Here is a 20992-nt window from a genome sequence, read left to right as displayed (position 1 = left end):
GGGCCATCCTCCACTGCACTCCTGGGCCACAGCAGAGAGCTGGACTGGAAGAGGAGCAATCGGGACTAGAAACCCGGTGCCCATATGGGATGCCGGCGCCACAGGCGGAGGATTAACCAAGTGAGCCAGGGTGCTGGCCCCTCCATGGCAGAATTTCTGAGGCTGGTTCAGGAAAGATGATGTGGACTTTGCTGGCTGCCTCTCCCAGAATATATGACTTTGGAGTCAGGGCGCAATATAAAAATTCCAGCTGCTCTGAAGTCACCACGCTGGGGAGACCACGTGGAGACAGGGACAGGGGGACACAGAGAGGACACCCAGGGAGCAGTAGTCGCAGCCCCCAGCACTTACAGAGACCCCAGACCACTGCCAAACACATGTGTGAGCAGCGCCTTGGAGCCATAACGAAGATTTGAGTTACTGAAACCAAGTGCCATGTCTGCAAGTCCATAAACTCTTTTCTGCCATTAATATAGGCATGAAAATGTTACTTTTCAGGTACTCGAGGCCTACAAAAAATCAGGGTAGAACATGTGACACTTAGTTCTTAACCTTCAGAATGATATATCTAAAAAAAACTGTAATTTTTTAAAATGAGTTTTGAAAAATACCTTGTCTGAAACGTCTTTGAAATAAATGATATAATAGCAAATGGGCCGGCCAGCGCCGCGGCTCACTGGGCTAATCCTCCACTTTCGAGGAGCCTAGAACTCCATCTGAGTCTCCCATGCAGGTGTCATGGACCCACGCACTTGGGCCACCTTCTGCTTCTTTCCCAGGTGCATTAGCAGGGAACTGGGTCATAATCAGAGCTGTCGGGACACTTGAACTTGTGCTCTGATATGGGATGCCAGCTTCACATATGATTGCTTAACCCACTATGCCACAACACAGGTCCCCCGAATTAGCTTGTAAAATAAATTGTTTCGTTAATATCCTAACTTGCTGTCTGAAACAATAACGCTTCCTGTCTTTTGTCTCCTTTTTAGATAGGCCGCTGGCCCATGTTGGCTGTAGAATGCACACTGAGTGGCCCACTGTCTGTGGCAATGGATTGCTGATTGTTCAATGCAGTGTACTCTGGGTTTGTGACTGACAGCTGGTGGGTTGAACCCAAGTGTTGATTGCCAGCCTGTGGAGGGAACTCTGTGTCTCTGATCACTCCAGGGGCTTCCTTCCCAACTGAAATAACCGCCTCTTCCCCAGCTTAAACAGTTAGGACCATTTCCAATAGCTCACCAATTAGTATGAGGATCTCTGATTCATCAGATACAAGGGACAATGGCCAAGTGCCTACAACGTTCGAGGAGTCCTGCTAAATACCATGGTGGGAGGGGGATGGCCAAGGGAGATTTTAAATAGAAAACTGAATAAGAAATTATATTTGTCCTCTCGACGTTAATGATATAGAGGTAGAGTCAGAGTGAGTAGACAAATAATCACAGAACAAGGAGGAGTGACCAAAGTAGTGTGAACATTACATCCTCATTCTACAAATGAGGCACATAAGACTTAGAGAGGGCTGACGACAGGCAAAAGGCCACTCAGTGAATTCTCTAGCTTCAATGCCTCTGCCAGCTCTCTTATGGTACCCTGCCTCTTCTGTATGGGCAAAGGGAAATCACTGCAAGTTTTGGCTGTTAAGACAACCCTAGTGCTGGTATAAGGAGCTGGGTAGTATAGAGGCTAGGAGGCCCATCAAGAGTTATTGGAGGTAAGATAAGCAGGGTCCTGTAAGATAAGCAGAATCTGTAAGATGACAGGGTGGATGGGGTTACTCCTGAGAGAGGAGATACAGAAGTCACTGTGGGGTGAAGACTGTTGGGGGCATAGACCATGGGATTAGAGAGAGAGAGAGCTGAGTTAACATTGGCATCAAGTTCTACATGGCGACTTGGGAGGGAGTGCTGTAGACTGAGGAGCTGTGTGTCACCTGTCTGGAAGTGGTCAAGAGGCATTTGCAAAGGTGCCACGGATGTATCACAGGCTGATGACTCCTAGTCCAAAATGCAAAATCCCAAATGCTCCAAAATCTGACAACAATTGAGCACAGATGTAATGTGACAAGTGGAAAATTCCACACAAAGAAACTTTGTTTCAGGTGCAATATCATTTAAAAATTTGTATAAAATTAATTTCAGGATACGTGTATACTGTGTATAGAAAACATGCATGAATTTTGTGTTTAGACTAGGATCTTATCCTCAAGATGTCTCATTCTGTATATGCTAATGTTCCAACATCTAAACAGACCTGAAATCCAAAAGACTTCTGGTTCTAAGCATTTGGATAAGCATGTGGGTGCTTATCTCGTTCTAAGCATTTGGGTGCTCAAGCCATTGAGTTCCAAGTCACATAGTTGTCCATTTTTCAGTTGGCTTTGCTCAGCTTTGCCATGTGTCTGCTCCATGAGTCTATTCTAAGACTAAAAATGCTCCAAGCACATTTGTGGGAAGAGAAATCATCATTCCAACCTCAACTTAGGTTTCAACAGTGTGGAGTTCTATGGTTCTGATATTCTGGTCAGTTCTTTTCCTCACTAGTGTACAGCACTAATCACAGTCATAGTTCCTGTTCTAAAAGAATAAATAAAATTATAGGTATAGTTTCAAACTTATTTGCTTATGTTTTATTGCTCATTGAGTCCCTATTGAAAAGGAAAGGCAGCATTTCCCAAGGTTAAGAATGCCAAATTTAGCAAATAAACATGCAGGACACCAGTTAAACTTGTTGCAAATAAAAAACTAAATAATTGTTGAGCAGGTCCCATACAATGACATACTTATAATAAAAAATTATTTTATATTGCGGCGCCAGCACACTGGGTTCTAGTCCCAGTTGGGGCGCCGGATTCTATCCCGGTTGCCCCTCTTCCAGGCCAGCTCTCTGCTATGGCCCGGGAAGGCAGTGGAGGATGGCCCAAGTGCTTGGGCCCTGCACCCGCATGGGAGACCAGGAGAAGCACCTGGCTCCTGGCTTCGGATCAGTGAGATGCGCTGGGCGCAGCGGCCATTGGAGGGTGAAGCAATGGCAAAAAGGAAGACCTTTCTCTCTGTCTCTCTCTCTCACTATCTACTCTGCCTGTAAAAAAAAATTATTTTTTAAATCCAAAGTTCAAATTTGATTAATCATGTTGCATTTTACTTAGCAATACTACCTGAGACGTGTTTTATGGAACATGTCTCTATGAGATATTCACATAAATTGGGAAAACTGTACTACAGAATAAAAAATGAGGGAAATGCTGGAAAAGGCAAAGCCAGTTCTTTTCCATCAGGCCTTTTGAGGATCTTTATCAACTACTACACATTATTGAGTTTCCTAAAGGGAAGACTTCCTACATTTTATTTGACTGGATCTTTGCTTGATGACTTGTAGACAGTGTGGGGAAGATGGCCGCTAATCTTTTTGGAGATTCACCAGAGTAAGAATTAGGTGGTATGATGTGATCCTCATGGTGTAAGACAGAGATTTAGGAGACTACGTTCAAGCCCCTGGCCCATCAATCGCTGGCTGTTTGATACTGAGCAAGTTGCCTAACTTCATTTCCTCCCCTAGGGACAGCAGTACATTCAACTCAAGGGCTTCTTTGGCAGCTGAAAGCGACACTGTGTGGGAAAGCAACTTGCATACAATAAAGTACAACACAAATCTCAGTTTGATTTTAGGTAGTCATAGTTTTGTTCTTTGTTTACCCGTCCTCCCAAATTCTAACTGATTTTCGGATTCAACCTTAGGTGATACAAGCCAGTCATGCTTTTCACTTTCTATGGGCTTAACTTAGCATGGCATGTGCTGTCCAGCCAGAGCACTGCTCCCAAGGACTGTGAAATTTACACTTCTGTTGTTCTCACACCACCCTGGAGTGGTACAGTCCACCTCCTGTGCAGTCATCTGGAGTGGCCCTATTGATGCTGAAAGCATTAGAAAAAGAGGAGACAAAAAAGGGAAGGATGAGACCCCAAGAGGATTCTCTCACCAGAACCTGGATTTAAACATTACCCAGCACATCTGTCCCCAAGGTGCCCTGGCCATAGATTCCAATTCCCTGTCTGTCTGAATCCCTACTTTGTATCCACACAGCAAGGTCTTACCACCTGCTGTTTGCTGATGGTGCTGCCTTGGTGAGTGCCCATCTCTTAATTCTGACTGCAAGTTGCTATCTGCTATGGATTAAACCAAGTTCTGTTCCTAAAGATGTAGTTTCATCCTATGAGGATTGATAAGAACGCGAAGGAAGCAGTTGGTCTGATTCTTTGAAGGCCAATTTAGCTAATTTACTAGTTCCCATTAATTATTTAGTTTCAGTTGACTGCTCCCATTGTCACGTCAAGTGTGGTTGTTTCTCATAAGAGAAGGTGGAGGGCTGTTCAGTCTGCCCTACCCCAGCTTCTGGATGCAGCTGAACGCTACGGGAAGGGAGATAGGACAGACAGGGGAGGGACAGGGACCGACTTGAATAAGAAGGATCCTTAGAATGTTGTCCACTAGTACTATCTGTAGAGATTATTCAAGCAATATTGGCAAATCAGTCACTTTTTAATAGCACTTGGCAAATGGATCCAGAATGAAACAGAGCTATTCATAAAGATGGTTGGGGGCTGGTGTTTTCTTTTGATGGAAAACCATGGAGACTTCAATTTTGACTTTGTTGAAGCTTGACAAAGTCTAGGGGGCCAATAGGGGACCCTGAGGTGGAGTGAGATATGGCAATTGACATACATGAGCAGCTCTGACTTTGCGTGTCCTTAACCAACACAATACCAGGGAAGAAACAGGAAAGCATGGAGTCCCAGATATATTTCTGTTTCAGGCTTCTTTAGATTGGTCAGGCTTCTAATTGCTCATTTCCTCAAACTTCTCATGCAGTGAAGGCACTGCCTTCCCATCACTTAGTGTTGACTTCCAGATCTTTTTGAGTCCCTGGCACTATTGTCTGTCAAATGGCTCCTAATGGGTGATAGTCAGAGGATCTTTCTTCCTCTGAATGCTATTAGTGACCTACCAGAGAAGGGGTGATTTGACTTGCCAGCTAAATGCCTAACTCTAGCTGTGTAGAACAAACGAAGAGAGCACACGCGACAAGCTGGTATTCACGTGACCTTTAACACTACAGTGATGTATGGCTGCTGCAGAATTAATTGAACTATAACCAAGAGAAAAGAATTTATCCTCTCTCTTCAAAGTATTATAATCTTAAAGACATTATCTCACCCAATTTGTTAACAGTAAGAGCTCATCACAGTAAGAACTTGCAAAAGGATGACAGAATGAAAGAGTTTTAATGTATTTTGCCAAAGGGAAATTTACCATCTGCCTGTCTTCATGAATCACATATGCTGAGAATAATATTTTAGAAGATACTGACAACAAGATGCAGTAATTTGTAAATGAAAATTACTGATGCTGCCCTTTTTAAAGCAATCTGTGGAATAAATCAGTACAGCGATCTATAGCATTACAAGTCAAAGACTTGAAATAGGAGAATAATAAACTATATTATTGGCTTTTTGTAATTGTAATAAAGATCCAAAACCTTTGAAATGTAATTACTTTGATTCAAACTTCACCATTCCTCTATGTATCCTCTCAATGTGCCCTAGAGACAGGCCAGATAAGAAAATACAGTTAAGTCAAGACTACAATAAAGCCTTATTTGCAAACACTGTCAGACATGCAATTAAATATCATCGAACCACATCATTGACCTGTCTGATTTCTCAGAAGGCAGTCCCAGAGCACAAATCAGGAAGTTGTTATCAGTGCAAGTCCTCAAATTTCAATGGGTAGAACTCACTCAGAAATCGTGTGAAAATGAGCAGGAATGATTTTCACTCTTGGAAAAACAAAACATAACATTGTAGGAATTTAATCATAAACTTGGAAATAACAGGCTTTTCTAGCATGGGGTTGTCATGTTCTTCCTTTATCATGGGCACATCATAAATTTAGAAGGAAAGCAAGTCACAGTTGAAAATCAGCAAATAGAGAGGAAGATTAAGATTAAACTATCATCTCCTCTAGTCTAGGAGAAGACAGTTTAAAAAAAGTGGAAAGAGTGCAGTCTCAGGGAACAGTGAGGGAGAAAATGGCAGAGGAAACAACATGCAAGTTAGAGGGACACAGTGGACCTGTGAGGAGAGTGTGGACATACACAAATCAGGACCCCAGCAGTTAAGAGCCTCCAAACCAGCTTTGAAGAGAGTGGAGATCAGATTGCAGCAGCCCAAACCACTGGTGATAAAGCTGCAGGAAAAGCCTGGAGGGACTCTGGCTTGGAGCCCTGTAGTGGACAGTGTACCTGCCAAACTAGAGGAGGAAAAAGGGGGGGCACGTTTCTCTCCTATCACACTGCAAGGGCATCCTGTAACAAGTCAATACGGAGCGGGTACCATTTTGGACATACATAACAGCTGTGCCAGCTCGGGTCCATGCCTACCAACCAGCAGAGCAGAGATTCCTGAGTCTGGTGGGGATTAAAAACTGGGGGCTGGGTGCTCATGACTGTGGGAGGCTTGTGTGCCAGGACTGTGAAAACACTGAGACTGTGGGGCCTTGAAAACACTGTGGCTGCGTGGGAAGGTTCAGGTGTGGCTGGGACTTGGGGCAGTCACTGTGGGAGGCTCCACACCCTCAGAGCTCCCTGATTATTTGGTAAGGGACATTGCCGGGGAATCTGCTTATACTGAGGACTGCACAGATCCTTTGTGTGGTCCCTGGGGAAATGCGGATGAATAGGCACTGGCCTATTTTGAGGAGAGGAAATGAGCTGGGTCTACACCAATAGAAGAAAAGCCTCCCCTCTGATAAAAAAAAAAAAAAAAAAAAAAAAAAACAGGGGGAGTTACCATGCCCAACCTAGGTGTCACCTTAACACTCCCTTCACCCTGGAGCACTGAAACAGAGCTCCCTGGCCACACTCACCACATATCTCTAGGTATTTCCTGAAAGCAGATACTCCACTAATCCATGCAGACTTAGTACAAAGATAAAAGCCACCATAGCAAAAAAATAAAGGAGAAACTAACGAGCATCTCCACAAATGCCAAATAATAAACACATCAATTCAAGAAACAAGAATAAGGAACACAACATGACACCGCCAGAACAATACAGCACTTCAATACTAGATTGTGAAGATGAAGTTTGAAGAAATGAGAGAAATGGAATTCAAAAAATTGATTATAAGATTGCACAGAGGGGTCGGCACTGTGGCGCAGTGGGTTAATGCCCTGGTCTGAAGTGCCGGCATCCCTTATGGGTGTCAGTTCAAGACCCTGCTGTTCTACTTCCAATCCAGATATCTGCTATGGTCTGGGAAAGCAGTAGAAGATGGCCCAAGTCCTTGGGCCCCTGAACCTGCGTGGGAGACCTGAAGGAAGCTTCTGACTTCTGGCTTTAGATCGGCACAGCTCTGGCTGTTTCGGCCAATTGGGGAGTGAACCATTGGATGAAAGACCTCTCTCTCTCTCTCTGCCTCTCCTCTCTCTGTGTAACTCTGACTTTCAAATAAATAAATAAATCTTTAAAAAAATTACATGGAAACAATCAGAAGCAAATGCACCAACTAATAAAATCTGTACATAAGAGAAGATTTCTCCCATGAAATTGAGATCTTAAAGAGAAAGAGAGAAATCTTGGAAATGAAGAATTCAATAGAACAAATGAAAAATGCAGTGGAAAGCCTTAACAACAGAATTGGTGAAGCAGAAGAAAGAATATCTGACATAGAAGACAAAGCACAGGCGATTATACAGTCAGACAAAAAACAAGAAAAAGAAATTAGAAAACTAAAAAAATCATTGGGAATCTACAGGATACTATCAAATGACCCAACATAATGGTTCTTGGAGTTCCTGAAGGTGTGGAAAGAGATAAATGATTAGAAGGTCTTTTTAGTGGAATAATAACAGAAAACATCACTAATTTGGAGAAAGAAAGGGACATCTGAGTACAGGAAGCATGAAGAACTCCTAATGGACATGATCTTCACCACAACACATTGTAATCAAACCTCCATAGTAAAGCATAAAGAAAAGACTCTAAAATGTGTGCAAGAGAAACAGCAGATTACTTTCAGAGGATCTCCAATTAGACTCACAGCGGACTTCTCATCAGAAACCCTACAGGCTAGGAGAGAATGGCGGATATAGACCAAGACTTAAGAGAAAAAGTCTGTTAACCCAGAATACTGTAACTGGCAAAGCTCTTATTTATGAATGAAGGTGAAATTAAGACCTTCCATGACAAACAGAAATTGAAAGAATTTGTACTACCTGTCCAACCTTCAAAAGATGCTTAAGGATCTGCTACACACAAAAACACAGAAACATGATCATGACTATGAAAGAAGGTAAAGGAAGAAAAACGCCCAGTAAAAGTACAAAGGAAGTCCAAAGTAAAAAAATAGGAATATTTATGGGAAAACGGCAGGGCAAATCATCACTGATCAATAGTCACTTTGTAAACAGTCTCAGCTCTCCTTTAACTAAAAGACAGACTGGCTGAATGGCTTAAAAAACAAAACCCATTATTTGCTGCCTATAAGAAACACATCTCACCAAAAAAGAGGTAGGCAGACTGAAAGTGAAAGGATGGAAAAAGATATTCCATGCTAAGAGAAATAAATTAAAAAAAAAAAAAGCTGGTGTAGCCATTCTAATATCAGACAAAATAGACTTTAACACAGAAACTGTTAAAAGAGACAAAGAAGGGCACTTCATAATGATTCAGGGATCAATTCAACAGGAAGATATAACTATTATAAACATATATGCACCTAATTACAGCACACCTGGCTATTTAAAAGAAATGTTAATGGATCTTAAGGGAGACATAGACTCAAATACAATAGTAGTTGTTGACTTCAATATCCCATTTCCAGCAGTGAACAGATCAACCAGACAGAAAACCAGCAAGGAAACAACAGAGTTAATTGACTCTATAGACTAAATGGACCTAACAGATATCTACAAAACTTTCCATCCTACAGTTGCAGAATACACATTCTTCTCACCAGTGCATGGAACTTTCTCTAGGATTGACCATAAGCTAAGCCATAAAGCAAGTCTAAGCAAATTCAAAAAAATTGAAATCATACTATGCATCTTCTCAGGCCACAATGCAATTAAGCTGGAAATCAGCAACTCAGGAATCTCTAGAACATATGTAAACACATGGAGACCAAGCAATATGCTCCTGAATGAACAGTGGGTCTCAGAAGAAATCAATAATTTCAAAATATTTCTGGAAACAAATGAAGATGACAGTATAACATCAAAATTTATGGGATACAGCAAAAGCAGTGTTAAGAGGAAAATTTATAGCAATTGGTGCCTACATCAAGAAATTGGAAAGGCACCAAATAAATCAGCTATCAACACATCTCAAGGGTCTAGAAAAACAACAGCAAACCAAAACGCAAAACTAGTAGGAGAAAAGAAGTAATTAGAGAACAAATCAACAAAATTGAAGCAAAAAAAAAAAAAAAAGATCAGCAAAGTGAAGAGCTTGTTTTTTTTTTTTAAATAAACAAAATTGACACTCCACTTGCCCAAGTAACCAAAAAAAGGAGAAGAACCAAATTAATAAAATTAGAGATTAAAAGGGAAATGTAACAACATACACCACAAAAATAAAAAGAATCATCAGAAGTTACTACAAAGAGTTGTATGCCAACAAACTGGGGAACCTAGAAGAAATAGATTTCTGCACACATACAACTCACCTAAATTGAGCCATGAAGACAAAGAAAACTTAAACAGACCCACAACCAAGAGGCAAAGTTAATCAGTAATAAAGACCCTCCCAACAAAGAAAGCCCAGGACCAGATGGATTCTCTGCTGAATTCTACCAGACATTTAAAGAAGAAATAACTCCAGTTCTTCTCAAGCCATTCAAAACAGTTGAAAGGGAGGGAATCTTCCAAAATTCTTTCTATGATACCAGCATCACCTTAATTCCTAAACCTCAAAAAGATACAACAGGGAAAGAGAACTACAGACTAATTTCCCTAATGAACATAGATGCAAAAATCCTCAACAAAAGTCTGGCCAATCGAATCCAACAACACATCAGAATGATCATTCACTCAGACAAGTGGGATTTATCCTTGGTATGTGTTGATGATTCTACATTTGCAAACTAATCAGTGTGACACATCACATTAACAAACTGAAGAACAAAACTTACACAATTATCTCAGTAGATGCAAAGAAAGCATTTGACAAAATACAACACACTTTCATGATGAAAACTCTAAGCAAACTGGTCTAGAAGGAATATTTCTCAACACAATCAAGACAATTTATGACAAATCCATGGCCAGGATCCTACTGAATGGGGAAAAGTTGGAAGCATTCACACTGAGATCTGGAACCAAACATGGCTACCCACCCTCACTATTGCAATTCAAGATAGTCCTGGAAGTTTTAGCCAGAACAAGTAGGCATGAAAAAGAAATCAAAGGGATACAAATTGTGAAGGAGGAAGTCAAAATATCCCTATTTGCAGATGAATGATTCTATAAATAGGAGGTCTAAAAGACTCCACTAAGAGACTACTGGAACTCATAGAAGAGTTTGGTAAAGTAGCAGGATATAAAATCAGTACACAAAAATCAACAGCCTTTGTATATACAGACAATGCCACAGCTGAGAAAGAATTTCTAAGATGAATCCCATTCACAATAGCTACAAAAAAAAAATCAAATATCTTGGAATAAATTTAACCAAGGATGTCAAATATCTCTATGATGAAAATTACAAAACATTAAAGAAAGAAATAGAAGATACAAAAAAAAAAAAAAAAAAAGGAAAAAAAATCTTCCATGTTCACGGATTGGAAGAATCAGTATCATCAAATGTCCATACTTCCAAAAACACTTTACAGATTCAATGCAATGCCAATCAAACGTCAAAGATATTCTTCTCAGACATAGGAAAAATGATGTTGAAATTCATATGGAAACACAGGAGACCCCGAGTACCTAAAGTAATCTTAAACAACAAAAACGAAGCCAGAGGCATCACAATACCAGATTTTAAGACATACTACAGGGCAGTTATAATCAAAAAATTCTGGTACTGGAACAAAAACAGATGGATAGACCAATGCAACAGAATAGAAATGCCAGAAATCAGTCCAACCATATATAACTAACATATTTAATAAAGGAGCTAAAACCAATCCCTGGAGCAAGGACAGTCTCTTCAACAAATCGTTCTGGGAATACTAGATTTCCACATGGAGAAGTATTAAGCAAGACCCCTATCTTACACCTTATACAAAAATCACCTCAAATGGATTAAAGACCCAAATCTTCAACTGATCCCTTCAATTTATTAGATAATGTTAGGGAAATCATGTAAGACATTGACACTGGCAAAGACTTCTTGGAAAAACCCCAGAGGCACAGGCAGTCAAAGCCAAAATTAACAAATGGGATTATATCAAATTGAGAAACTTCTGTAATGCAAAAAAAAAAAAAAAAAAAAAAAAAAAACACCCAGAAAAGTGAAGAGGCAAACAACAGAATGAGAAAAATTATTTGCAAACTACTCAACATATTAATATATTAATAACCTGGATATATAAAGAGATTAAAAAATTCAACAAAAAAACAAACAATCCAGTGAAGAAATGGGTTCTTCTTAAGAAAAGGACTTAAACAGACATTTTTCAAAAGAGGAAATCCAAATGGCCAACAGACACATGAAAAAATATTCCCACTAGGGAAAAACAAATCAAAATCACAATGAGGTTTCACCTCACCCCAGTTACAATGGCTTTCATACACAAATCAACAGACAACAAATGCTGGTGAGGATGTGGGGAAAATGGTACCCTAATCCACTGTTGGTGAAAATGTAAACTGGTAAAGCCATTATGGAAGACAGTATGGAAATCCCTCAGAAATCTGAATAAACTTAATATAAGACCCAGGCATCCCACTCCTGGGAATTTACCCAAGGGAAATGAATTCAGCATATGAAAGAGTTATCCCCCTGCATATTTATTGCAGCTCAATTCACAATAGCTAAGATATGGAATCAACCCAAATGCCTGTCAACTGTAGACTGAATAAAAAATTATGCGATATATACACTATGGAGTACTATACAGTGTTAAAAAATGGAAATCTGGTCATTTACAACAAAACAGATGAATTTGGGAAACATCATACTTAGTGAAATAAGCCAGTTCCAAAGGGACGAATACCACATGTTCTGATTTGTGGTAACTAGTAGAGCACCTAAAAGGCAATGTGTAAAGTGAAATTGACACTGTGAGAAGCAATGATTTAAACAGCACCTGTCTTGACTGTTGAGGAACAATTTTTTAAATACTATTTGTTGAACTCTTAACATAGAGTTAAACATGTGTATAAAGTCAATTGAAAATAGATCTCAGTGAAAAAATAAGAGTGGGAATAGAGAGGAAGGAGGAAGAGAGGATGGGAATATGGGTGGGTGGGCCCACTCAATTTAATTACAATTAAAGTTGCAATTATGAAGTATTGAAGTTTGTAACTGTAAAGCTGTATAGTTCTGCATACATTCCTACAGACTTAATTCTTTTTTTTTAAAAAAAGATTTGTTTATTTATTTGAAAATCAGAGTTGCACAGAGATAGAAGGAGAGGCAAAGAAAGAGAGAAAGAGAGAGGTCCTCCATCAACTGGATCACTCCCCAACTGGCCATAACGGCCAGAGCTGAGCTGATCTGAAGCCAGGAGCCAGGAGCTTCTTCTGGGTCTCCCATGTGGGTGCAGGGGCCCAAGGACTTGGGCCATCCTCCACTGCTTTCCCAGGCCATAGCAGAGAGCTGGATAGGAATTGGAACAGCCAGGTCTCGAACTGGCGCCCATATGGGATGCTGGCACTCTAAGCAGCAGGATTACCCACTATTGCCACAGCACCGGCCCCCAGACTTAATTCTAAGGGTACAATTTAAAAACTTGCCATGAGACCCCAAATGCTCTCAAGCTGGGTGGTAAAAATACCATCTAAGTGTTAAAGTGATCATATGGATAGGATTAAGAGTCTGGTAATAGTAATAGATAGAATTAAAAAGGAGTGAATGCTCCAACATGGGAAGCAGTCCACACAGCAGACTCATAGAATGACAATCACTCTTAATAGCACCCTGATATCAGAATCAGCCTTAATGCATTATGGTCTGGGTGAAAACCCCACAAGAACATTTCAGGCATGGAAAGCCAAGACATTGAGGCAAAAAATGTCCTACGTGAAAGACTGCAGTGAGTGAGACCCCAGTGGAAAGAAGTGGACATCAAAGAAAGATGTACTTTTCTCTGAAGGGAGGAGAGAACTTCCACTTTGATTATGGTCTTGTCTAAATACTGATGGAGTCTGTGGATTCAAAAGGTTTCCATAACCTAAGCAGCTCATGTCAAGAGCCTTCGGTAGTCACTGACGTCATATGCAGGAGTGTTAATTGTTAAATTAACAACAGGAGTCACTGTGCACTAACTTCCCATGCAGGACCTCTGTTCTCAAATAGTTGTATTATAATTTTGTCTGAGTGCTCACAAAAGATGAATCATTCTTGGGTGCTTCTGTAAAGTTAATTAAGTTACTAAAAAAATGAAATTAACTTCAAGATGCAATGACTTTGATGAATAGCCCTTGTCTCCACTGTTGAGGAACAGTTTTATTTTGATTTTTGGTTTTTAATTTTTTTTTATTGTGCAAATTGTTGAACTCTTTACTTAGTATAGTGTTGGTCTCCTGTGTATAAAGTTAATTGATATTAGATCTTAGTGGAGAATGGGACCAGGAACAGGAGAGGGAGGAAGAGGAGAGGTGGGAGAGTGGATGGGAGGGCGGGTATAGTGGGAAGAATCACCATATTCCTAAAATTGTACTTATGAAATGCTCGAAGTCTGTATTCCTTAAATAAAAGCTTTCTTTGGGGGGGGGGGGTAGAAAATTGGGAAATAGGTGTCCTCTCCAAATTGGTTTTGGAGAGGGTCCTAAAGAAAATGGAAGAAAAGGAGCTGGCAAGTTTATGCAGAGTGACAGCTCTTCTGCTATTAAGCCCAATTGCACTTGGGCACAGAAGCCATATTGAAACGTCTGTTCTCTGTGTCAGTGATGCTAGGAATATAATGACAGCACATTCTCAACTGGCTTCAAATTTTTTTTTCTCACAACCTTTGACTTTAAGAAGAAAACATGTTTAATAACACCTGGATGTAGAACTGAACCAATCTGAACTCCAAACTGCTAGAAATTCCAAAAGGTGCCGAAGTGTCCGTAGAAGAGTTTTTGCATTTTTTCCTGAGATAAAAGAAGTACTAAATGCATGTTTCTGGAAGCTTCCAGAAAAGCACAAAGTTTTGGGAAAGCAAGGATGGCCGAAAAGAGCACAATCCCCAAATTATTGTTGGAGATGATAATTTTAAAATAAAATTGCAGGAAAAGAAGTATAGGCAGAAGAAATTGGAACATTTTACAAGTATATTCATTTTGTTTGTTTCTATGGAGTGCGGAAATATGACCAGAAAATTACTTTAGGAACAAGGTTCTCAAGAACATATGCCTGGCTATAATTTGAAGATGCTTTAAAAGCTTTATCCAATTTAAGTAGAAATATGTAAAAGAATTTTATTGAGCATATAAGAAGTATCAGGATGTTTGATAGAGTCTGAAATTTTTATTTGTAAACTGAATCTGTTATATTTATAATAAGAGTTTCTTTTTTGCCTTGTTAGGTATTTGTAATACACGCTTAAAATATGTCACCAATTTAAATTAAAAACCTATAAAGGGAGCTGACCATTTAGTGGATTTTGGTGTATTTAATTTGAGCTCACCAAACATTGACCAAAGAACAAGTGAAAGTAATTTTGCATAAATTCTTATATATAACTTCCATATTTCCTCATATATAAACTGGTGAGAACTGGCAGATTAAGACATTTAAGATGGCCAGCGCTGTGGCTTACTTGATTGGTCCCCTGCCTGTGGCACCGGCATCCCATATGAGCATTGGTTCTAGTCCCGGTTGCTCCTCTTCCAGTCTAGCTCTCTGCTGTGGCCAGGGAGGGCAGTGGAAGATGGCCCAAGTGCATTGGCCCCTGCACCAGCATGGGAGACCAGGAGGAAGCACCTGGCTCCTGGCTTTGGATCGGCGCAGTGCCAGCCATAGCGGCCATTTGGGGAGTGAACCAACGGAAGGAAGACCTTAAAAAAAAAAAAAAAGACATTTAAGAGTGGTATGGGGCCAAGGTGCTAATGTAAGCAACTCAGAGTTCTTTTCAGGGCAATGACTATAAAGATGAAGCAGCCTTGGAACCTTTGTTTCTTTCGAGGTTGTGAAGAGAGAGACAAGGATCACACCAGTGAAGATCAGGCCGGGCTCTGGGGCGGGGTGCTTAGCCTAGAGATTAAGACGTCTACAGTCCACAGTGGAGTGCCTGGGCTCGATTCCTGGCTCTGCTCTGGTCTCGGCTTCCTGTTGACGCAGACACTGGAAGGCAGTCCTGATGGCTCAACTAATTGGCTTCCTGCCACCTACATGGGAGACCTGGCTAGCATTCTGGCTCTTGGCTTTAGCCCCAGTCCAACCCTAGCATTGTAGGCAGTGGGGAGTAAATCAACAGAGGGGAGCTTCCTCTCTCTCTTTCTCCCTCTCTCCCTCCCTCCCTCTCCCACCCCCTCAAGTAAATACAACTTTTAAAAATGCAAACAGAAGAGCCTGGGCTCTGAAGGTAGACTTCCTAGAACCCAGTTTTACGACCCTGGGCAAGACAACTGGACTCTCTGCATGTCCCTGTCTTTATCTGTAGAATGAGAGCAGTAATACTCCCTACGCCACGAGATTATCAAAATGGACCCAGGTGTTTGGAGTAATTAGTAAAATGCCTCTATACAGATATCAAAGATGACTTGTTATAAGTAAACAAAAGGGTGTGTTAGTAGATCCCTGGGGTTCATTTTTGCCATCATATTGTCAATCTGTGTGGCATTTTCATTTGCCTTGTGGAATTCTTGTATTAGCTGTGCCTTTTTATGCTTGAAGGTATGAGGGGAATACATTGGACATTTAAGGGACTTACATAAACTATTGGCTCAACAATAGAGTATTTCCTTCTGGAGTAAGGCAGGGCAAGGATGTTGCAAAGATACCTTTTAATTGAAAAAAAGTCCCACCCAAAATCTTTTAGATGTTGCATTTTCTGCAATTTAACATCTGACATGTCAGAGTTACAGAGAGAGGGAGAGACAGAGAGATCTTCCATCTGCTGGTTCACTCTCCAAGTACCCACAATACCTGAGGCTGGACCAGGCTGAAGCCAAGAGTCAGGAACCCCATCTGGGTCTCCCACAGCAGTGGCAGGGATCCAACTACTTGAGCCATCATGGACTGATTTGCAGGCATGTCAGCAGGGCGCTGGATTGGAAAAGCGGTAGCTGGGACATGAACTAGTGCTCTGATATGGGTTTGGATGTCCCAAGCGGCAGCTTAACTGGATGTAGCACAACACATCCCGAAACTTGAGGCAATGCTCTGTGAAGAGGGCACGCAGCCTCATCCTTGCTGTGCTGCCTTCTAGCTATGGGTCTGTTAAGGGTAGGACTGTGTCCCCACAAAAGATAGGTTTAAATCCTAACTCTGGCAGGCGCCATGGCTTAACAGGCTAATCCTCTGCCTTGCGGCGCCGGCATACCAGGTTCTAGTCCTGGTTGGGGTGCCGGATTCTATCCCGGTTGCCCCTCTTCCAGGCCAGCTCTCTGCTGTGGCCCGGGAGTGCAGTGGAGGATAGCTCAAGTCCTTGGGCCTTGCACCCACATGGGAGACCAGGAGGAGCACCTGGCTCCTGGCTTCGGATCAGCGAGATGCGCCGGCCGCAGCGGCCATTGGAGGGTGAACCAACGGCAAAAAGGAAGACCTTTCTCTCTGTCTCTCTCTCTCTCACTATCCACTCTGCCTGTAAAAAAAAAAAAATCCTAACCCTCAGTTCCCCAGAATGTGACCTTATTTGGAGATGGGTACATTCATCAGTAATTAATTAAGATCGAGTCATCCTGGAGTAGTCAGGGCTCCTAATGTGACAGGTGTTTTTAGCAGAAAACAATCACTCAAAGACACAGAGACACACAGGAGGGTGGGAGGGACACAGAGACAAGCCCAGGAAGACCAGGAGCTAGAAAGAGGCAACGAAGGATTCTCTTTCAGGAGTCAGAGGGAACGCAACTCTGCTGCCACCTTGACTTTGGGACTTCCAGTCCACAAAACTAAGACAATACATTTCTGCTGTCCTCAGCTACCCAGTGTCCTGCACTTGGTTACAGCAACCGTAGCTAAAAAAAACACAGTGATATCTTGATCCACATGGTTCCCTCATGGTGCCTCAACTTCCCCACGTTTAAAACAGGAGTAAGAATCCTACTTGCTTCATGGCGTTGGAGGACTTCAGGTAGCCAGCATCAGCAGTGAATATACTAAGCTGCTTTTCTGAAACTGAGTGGTTAGTGATTGCTGTTGGCTGAAAAAAACCCGAGATGAAGCTCAGAATAGAATTCTGAGTATAAGCCTAATGTCCACAGTTCTTAACAGCCGTCAAAACCATGTTTATACCTCCGGAGACCATGGAAGTTCCTCAGACAACTAAAAATAGAACCGCTCTATGATCCAGCAATGGCACCACTCTGTATGTATCCAAGGGAAATGAAGCCCCTCTGTTGAAGAGACACCTGCACTCCCACGTCAGTTGCAGCACCATTCACAAGAGCCAGGAAATGTAAATAACCTAAGTGTCCATCCACTGGTGAATGGATAAAAAAGATGGGGTACATATGCCCAATGGCATACTACTCAGCCAGAATAAAGGAAGAAATCTTGGACCAGGAGTGACTATGTTAAGTGAAATCAGTCAATCACAGAAAGACACACACTGTGTGTCTCACAGGTGAGCCGATTTCCTAGAAGTGAGGAGTGTAATGGTGGGCACCAGAGGCTGGGGAGGAGACGGAGGATGGAGGATGAGGCCCAGCTCATTATTAGGAACTAAAATACAATTACATCAGATTCAGAAGTTCTGGGATTCTATTGCATGTAGATGTCTACAGATAACGATAATCTACTATACATTTCCCTAAAAGGACAAGAAGAAAGGACTTTCAATGTTTTTGTGATAAAGGAATGTTAAATGTTGGAGGAGAGTGGTATGTTTACACTGACTGGACATTACACAATTTATACATGCAGTCAAGTGTCACATGAGCTCCATAAAGAGCTTGATGTGTTAATTAAAATTTATATTCTTTTTAAAATAGATTTATTTATTTGAAATCAGAATTACACAGAGAGAAGGAGAGGCAGAGAGAGAAAGGTCTTCCACCCAATGGTTCACTCCCCAATTGGCTGCAGTGGCCAGAGCTGAGCTGATCCAAAGCCAGGAGCCAGGAGCTTCTTCAGGGTCTCCCACGTGAGTGCAGGGGCCCAAGGAGTTCGGCTATCTTTCACTGCTTTCCCAGGCCACAGCAGAGAGCTGGATAGGAAGTGGAGCAGCTGGGACTCGAACTGGCACCCACATGGGAGGCTGGCACTGCAGGCAGCGGCTTTACCTGCTACGCCACAGCGCCCGCCCAAAATTTATATTCTTTACAAAAGAAAAGGGCAAACCTATATGGGTGCTAGCAATAAGGCCAAATCTTGTGAGCACGCACATCAGGACCTTACACAGTCAGTGACTGGCCTTCTCCCTGGATCCTGCTCAGATTCCCAAATCAGAGCTGTGGGAGACCTAAAAAAAGTTTCTGGCTCCTGGCTTCAGATCAGCTCAGCTCTGGCTGCTGTGGTCATTTGGGTAGTGAACCAGTGGAATGGAAGACCTCTCTTTCTCTCTCTGACTCTACCTCTCTCTGCAACTCTGTCTTTCAAAATAAATAAAATAAATCTTAAAAAAAGAAGCCTTGCTTAGATATTTGCAGTGTATTCATCACTTTATCAAATGAGTGTTTGGGAAGACCTTCTATGGGTTATTTTGAAACACAAGCCAACTATGCAGCACAGGGACGTGGATACCTGCATGTGTGCAGTTCTGTTCTTTAAATAAGAACAAATATGCTCACTGTACTCAAAATTAGAGAGATTGACATGGGCCCTTTGCCCCCAAGGGAAATGAAATGCAAATAAATGGTCCATTAGCTCACATGTTAGTAGTTCTGATTCATGCGGTGTTTCCACCTGCTTAGATATTATTCTCTCTTAGATGAGTCATCCAGGTATTTCATAGAATTCGTTCCCTTCCCCCAGTTTATCTGAAGGTTTGGACATCATATATATCTAGCCTTGAAGGCAAATGTTTGAGTCCGAACTTAATTCTCAAGGAGCGCATTAGGCAGATTATATGTTGCTAAAATAAGACAAATTAAGAGCGACTTGGGTTTCCATCCAAGTGGCAGAATTAGAGGAGGAATAAATAAGTGACCAGGGCATTCTAATTTCTAGAGGCAAGGACCATAAATGATTAGATGGAGGGCACCTAACAGGCAAGGAGTTCTCCGTACCTCCCTCCTGCTGCTACCTGATTCCTGCTTCCCCCAGAGTCATAGAGATTTAAAGGCGTGTAGAACAGATTCAGGAGTTCTAATTTTAGCCATGTGATTAGTATTAGAATCCAGAAGACAGAGAATCTATGCTTCCATCGTTGACAACCTCAAAGGATCAAATAAATCCCCAGCAACTGCAAATATCCGTGTGTAGGGGCGAGCCTGGCCTCTCATTGATAGCATTCCTCGTGGGAGGCTCAGTTTGTGACCTTCATCCTGTTGCATTCTACTAACATTTAAAGGAGTGTGCAAATTACATTTCACAGCGATATCAAGGGCTTGAGCCTTAGAGATGTTGTGAGCAAAAGCTCAGTCTCAGAGATTCTCTGAGACTGGAGTGAGAGAGGGCAGGGTTGCTGCTCCTAGCTTGCCACACAATGCCCCAGGGTGCTTAGAAAGACATTTGAAAAGCATCATTTTGTAGCCTGATACACCACCTCACTTTTCACTTCTCCCTGCATTTCTGCAATGAGTTGTGGTGCCCACAGAGAAGACAATGCTACGTGCTTTTCGCTGCAAGCGCTGCCTCCACACACCATTGTCAGTAGCACCCAGAGCCTAAAACATTCCCACTGACCCTGTGGTCTTTGTGCAAAGGAGACACCGGGCCATCCGTGCGCACTGCGGGAAGCATCTCAGCCCACAGACGTAACCTAATCAAGATTTGAAAAAGTGTTGTGAACTATAAAACTGCTGACATTGTCTGTGTGTGACCTAAAAATAACGGTACTATGTACCTGTGGTTCAACTTATACCATTCCTGGCTAAGAGAGTGGAGAGAAAGGGGAGCGTATCTGTTTTTTGTTTTTTTTTTTTTTTAAATTTCCTTCTGAGAACACATAAGAAAATGGAATCAAGGTTCAATTTGGTTCAGGACTGTATTTTTGAATCTGAACCTAAAGGTGTTTAATCTTCCTACCTCAATCCAAGTATATGATAGACTTTGTCATATTTTAGATATGATTCTGATTCCTATCTAAGGAAACAAACCCCAGTGTAACTTACACCACTTGCTTTCCAATCTTAGGTCATCTTTCCATCTTGTTGTGGAGGCTCCGAACACGACAAATGAATGTGCACCAGCAAGTCTACAAAGCAAGGCAAGTGCTCTCTCTAGCGCTATCCATTCAACCACCGTTTACATTACCCACAGATTAAAAGGAAAGAAAAACCAGATAATGTTTCTTCTTCTCTCCTTACGCCACTACACAAATTTGTACCTCTTTGAGTCTAGCAAATGCCCTGTGGGCCAGCTATAAAAAAAAAAAAAAAGAGCCAGTTTTCCTTTCGTGTGTCACTTTGCTAAAGAAATTGCAGAGCTGAGCTGGAGGGGACATGCTTTGGGGTTCTTTAACACCCACATTAATAGTAAAAAAAATGGCGTCTGCTATTTAAAGGAATCCAATTGA

Source organism: Lepus europaeus, chromosome 20 (assembly GCF_033115175.1).
Source record: "Lepus europaeus isolate LE1 chromosome 20, mLepTim1.pri, whole genome shotgun sequence".
In the NCBI taxonomy this organism is placed as follows: Eukaryota; Metazoa; Chordata; class Mammalia; order Lagomorpha; family Leporidae; genus Lepus; species Lepus europaeus.
The sequence above is the reverse complement of the archived record's forward strand: the minus strand, read 5'-3'. Positions refer to the sequence as shown.